The sequence below is a fragment of the Marmota flaviventris genome, chromosome 7, assembly GCF_047511675.1.
Source record: "Marmota flaviventris isolate mMarFla1 chromosome 7, mMarFla1.hap1, whole genome shotgun sequence".
Lineage (NCBI taxonomy): Eukaryota > Metazoa > Chordata > Mammalia > Rodentia > Sciuridae > Marmota > Marmota flaviventris.
This window is the reverse complement of record NC_092504.1, coordinates 142,259,309-142,264,266: the sequence shown is the minus strand read 5'-3', so window position 1 is coordinate 142,264,266 and position 4,958 is coordinate 142,259,309. Positions and strand designations below refer to the sequence as shown.

At 39.9% G+C, this 4,958-nt stretch overlaps 1 non-coding gene across 1 annotated transcript; it reads left to right on the top strand.

The window, feature by feature from the left end:
- The first annotated feature begins 1,220 nt into the window (after positions 1-1,220).
- On the top strand, positions 1,221-1,293 carry Trnav-uac (transfer RNA valine (anticodon UAC)). Its single transcript has one exon. It is a non-coding gene; the product is annotated as a tRNA-Val (tRNA).
- The last annotated feature ends 3,665 nt before the right edge of the window (positions 1,294-4,958 follow it).

The following is a 4,958-nucleotide window of genomic DNA, read 5'->3' as shown; positions in this document are numbered from 1 at the left end:
TTTCAATTTTTTGTGACACAGGAGCCTTGGCAAACGACCCAGATGAAGAGAGAAACCTGGGAGTTTTTTGCTCAGTTTGGTGAGGAAGCACACTGTTGAGCGGCAGGCAGGGTGACCGGACAAAGGAGGTTTGAGCTAATGGGAGTCAATGGGGAGGGGGACTAGCAAGTGCTGTTAGGTCAGATCCCTGTGTCCCTGTGTCTTCAGAGGTGAGGGAACTCTGTTCCTCCAGGTGGAAGGAAGGCATTTCTGCAAAGAGCATCAATGACCTGCTCCGGCGAAGGATGGAGGAAGGTGAGAGGGGCCTTCCCGCCTCTGCCGCGAGTGCTGCATTTTGGGGTAGCAGGTCCTGAACCCCATCAATTTGCTGATCTCTACAAAATGGACTACTTTTATCTTCATTGAAAATCCATGGGGATGCTTTGCTCCCTTTCCAGATGTTCTCAGTAGGTGTCCCGGTGTCACCTGGTGCCTCCGGAGGACTCAGACAACTGCCATGAAACCAGAGTGTTCCACTTGCGCGGGGATAAAATCTAACCCGAAACGTGGCTCAGCAACTACCCAGAAGTTTGGGCAGCAGCTACAAGAGTTAAATATTTACATGAACCAGGACTTGTGGAAGGAACTTCATTCCATGTTATTGTTACTTACTTCCTTCTAAAACCTGGCCAGGGGGTAGCACAGGAAAGTTTGATATAGCTCTGAGAAGGTCCACATCTCCAAGATGGTGTTGATTTCAAGAAGAGATCATTGAAATGGTTGTCTCAAGTTCCTGTCCACTCCCCTCACTCCGTCCTTAAGTGCAAGGGGTTAGCTTTCAGCAGAACCACGGGCAGTCATGCTACTTACATTCTCAAATAATTACCGGACCATAAGGACAATATTTAGGTAAAAATAATTAGAACTAATAAAATCTGATAAGATGATGGATACAAAACTCATTATTATGAAAAAGTCACTAGGTTCCAGTGATAACTATTTCAATATTTAAAAGGAGAAAAAATTCTCTGACATTACCAAAATGAATTAGTTTGGAATTCTCAAGAAGTAATCAGGGCTGGGGTTGTGGCTCAGTGCAGAGCACTTGCCTGGCATGTGTGAAGCATTGGGTTCGATTCTCAGCACCACATATCAATAAATAAAGGTCCATTGACAACTAAAATATTTTAGAAGGAGGAGGAGGAGAAGAAGAAGAAGAAGAAGAAGTAATCAGAGGGGTTGGTGGTATAGCTCAGTTGGTAGAGTGCTTGCCTTACATGCACAAGGCCCTGGGTTCAATCCCCAGCACCATCAAAAAAAGAAGTAATCAGAATCTTAATGATGAAAAAGTACAATAGTTTATGAAAAGCTTTAAGAAAAACTCTCTAATATTTCTGAATGGAAACATAACAAAATAACTATGCAAAATTCCTCCAAACATATTTAGGAATTTAAAATAGTACTGATTTAAGTTCTAGAACAATTTTTAAAACTATAAAACAATATTTAAAATTTGGTGCATGCCTGTAATCCCAGCAGTTCTGATCACAAGTTCAAAGCCTTCCTCAGCAACTTATTGAGGCCCCAAGCAACTTACCAAGGCCCCAAGCAACTTAGACCCTGTCTTAAAATAAAAAAAATAAAAAGGGCAAGGGATGTGGCTCAGTGGTTAAGTGCCTCTGAGTTCAATCCCTCATACAAAAATAAAAATAAAAAATAAAATGCATTTGAAAAATAAACATGAGGATAGCAAATCCTTTCCTTTTATCTATAGAGGAAAATGAGAGTTTTAAATGGATCAAAAAGATTATTGGACTTTTTCAATGTAAATCAAGGCACTATGTCAAAGATCTGAGTTTATGGCTTCTCTGCTTTTCAGTGTCCTTGAAAACCTTATAACTCTTGCAAATCGTGGATCACTGACAATGTATAAGTAAATTATGTTATGGGCCAGGCTATATGGCAATGACCAAACAGACTCCATTGTACCCCGAGACTCCATATCATATACCAAATGCTTCTCCCAGGGAAAGCCCCACCTCTGTACCTATCAATAGTTGCTTAGCACAGCATGTTTGGCAACACAAAATGGCAATTCTTATACAATGTACCTCTAAGAGATTGATTGTGTAGACGCTAGTAACCATTCTTTAACTTGTACTCAACCAGGGTCATTTTTGACCCACTTCCCCTCCGCTTATCATTATGGAAAGTCCCATGGGAAATTCCAGTGTACCCATTGCATTGGTTTTTTAAAATAATTTTTAATTTGTTTTAATTAGTTATACATGACAGTGGAATGCATTTATGCACTTTGATATATCATACATAGATGGAATATAATTACTCATTTTTCTGAGTGTACATGTTGCAGAATCATAGTGGTCATATAGTCACATATATACATACAGTAATAATGTCTGTTTCATTCTACTATCTTTCCTATCCCCACATCCCCTCCCATCACTTCCCTCTACCTAATCAAAGGTAATACTATTCTTCTCTAGTCCCCCGCCCACAGCCTTAATGTGAATTAGCATCTGCATATTAGAGAAAACATTCGGCCTTTGGTTTTGTGGGATTGGCTTATTTAGCTTAGCATGATATTGTCTAACTCCATCCATTTACTGGTGAATGCCATAATTTTACTCTTCTTTAAAGCTGAGTTGCTGAGAGCCACAGCCGAGTCGGAATGGCCCCTGGCATTTTGCCAATAGTATTGGTTGAGAGGCAAGCCATTAAGATGATGCTGGATCGATTCGGTTGTATATTAGACCTTTACTGTCCGCCTCGGCCTGCTACTTTGGAGTTCTTGCGCTACTTTGGAATTCTCGTGGGGATTCCTGGAGAGTTCCCATTGGTTGGGGAAGTTCGGGAGGAGGGATTTCCGGAAGAGGGATTTCCGGTTGTTGGTTCCTGGAGGAGCCGAGTGGCGTTCGGGAGAGTTCCCAGGGAGTGTGTGTGGAGTGTGCTGGTGGAGTTCAGAAATAAAGTTTGTTCCTGCTTCAGTGGTTCGTGATTTGTGCCCAGCCAGACTGCGGCACTGAGTAATATTCCATTGAGTATATATACCACATTTTCTTTATCCATTCATCTATTGAGGGACTAACCTAGGTTGGTTCCATAGTTTAGCTATTGTAAATTGAGCTGCTATAAACATTGATTTTAAGTCCTTTGGGTATAAACCGAGGAGAGGGATAGCTGGATCAAATGGTGGTTCCATTCCCAGTTTTCTGAGGAATCTCCACACATATTGGCTGCACCAATTTGCAGTCTCACCAGCAATGAATGAGTGTGCCTTTGTCCCCACATCCTCGCCAACACTTATTGTTGTCTGTGTTCTTGATGATTGCCATTCTGACAGGAGTGAGATGAAATCTTAGTTTTGATTTGATTTCTCTAATTGCTAGGGATGTTGAACCCTTTTTCATATATTTGTTGATCAATTGTATTTCTTCTTCTGTGAAGTTTCTGTTCTGTTCCTTAGCCCATTTATAGATTGGGTTATTTATTTGTTTGTTTGTTTGGTGTTGAGTTTTTTAAGTTCTTTATGTATCCTAGAGATTAATGCTTTATTGGAGGTGTGTGTGGTAAAGATTTTTTCCCAATCTGTAGGCTCTCTCCTCACGTTATTGATTGTTTCCTTTGCTGAGAAGAAGCTTTTTAATTTGAATCATCCCATTTATTGATTCTTGATTTTACTTGCTTTTTAGGAGTCTTGTTAAAAAAGTCAGATCCTAGGCCGACATGGTGAAGATTTGGGCCTAATTTTTCTTCTTTTAGGTGCAGGGTCTCTGTTCTAGTGCCTAAGTCTTTGATCCACTTTGAGTTGATTTTTGTGCAGGGTGAGAGATAGAGGTTTAATTTCACTTTGCTACATATGGATTTCCAGTTTTGCCAGCACTATTTGTTGAATAGGCTATCTGTTCTCCAGTGAATGTTTTTGGCACCTTTGTCTGGTATGACGTAACCGTATTTATGTGGGTTTGACACTGTGTCCTCTGTTCTGTATCATGGGTCTACAAGTCTATTTTGGTGCCAATACCATGCTGTTTTCGTTACTGTAGCTCTGTAGTACAGTTGAAGGTCTGGTATTGTGATGCCTCCTGCTTCACTCTTCTTGCTAAGGATTGCTTTAGCTATTCTGGGTCTCTTATTTTTCCAAATAAATCTAATGATTGCTTTTTTTATTTCTATGAAGAATGTCATTGGGGTTTTCACAGGAATTCATTAAATCTGTATAATGCTTTTGGTTTTATGGCCACTTTGACAATATTAATTCTGCCTTATCCAGGAGCATGAGATATCTTTCCATCTACTGAGGTTTCTTCAATTTCTTTCTTTAGTGTTCTGTAGTTTTTACTGTAGAGGTCTTTCACCTCTTTTGTTAGATTGATTCCCAGGGTTTTTGTTTTTGAGGCTATTGTGAATGGGGTAGTTTTCCTAATTTCTTTTTCAGTGGATTCATCACTGATAGTATAGGAATGCATTTGATTCACGGGTGTTGATTTTATATCCTGCTACTTTGCTAAATTCATTTATTAGTTTTAGAAGTTTTCCGGTGGAATTTTTGGATCTTCTAGATAGAGAATGATGTCATCAGCAAATAGTGATGGTTTGAGTTCTTCTTTACCTATTTGTGTCCCTTTAATTTCTTTCTTTTGTCTAATTGTTCTGGCTAGAATTCCAAGGATGTTGGATAAAGTGGTGAAAGAGGACATCCCTGTCTTGTTCCAGTTTTTAGAGGGAATGCTTTCAATTTTTCTCCATTTAGAATGATGCTGGCCTGGGGTTTGACATATATAGCTTTTACAAGGCTAAGGTATGTTCCTACTTTGCCTAGTTTTTCTAGTGTTTCTAACACAGAGGTATGCTGTATTTTGTCAAATGCATTGTTTTGCTAACGGCTCAGTTCAGCTTCTGTACCCCTGCTTGCTTGCTGCTATGCCAACTGGGGTATGGTTTTTGTGGGTTTTGCC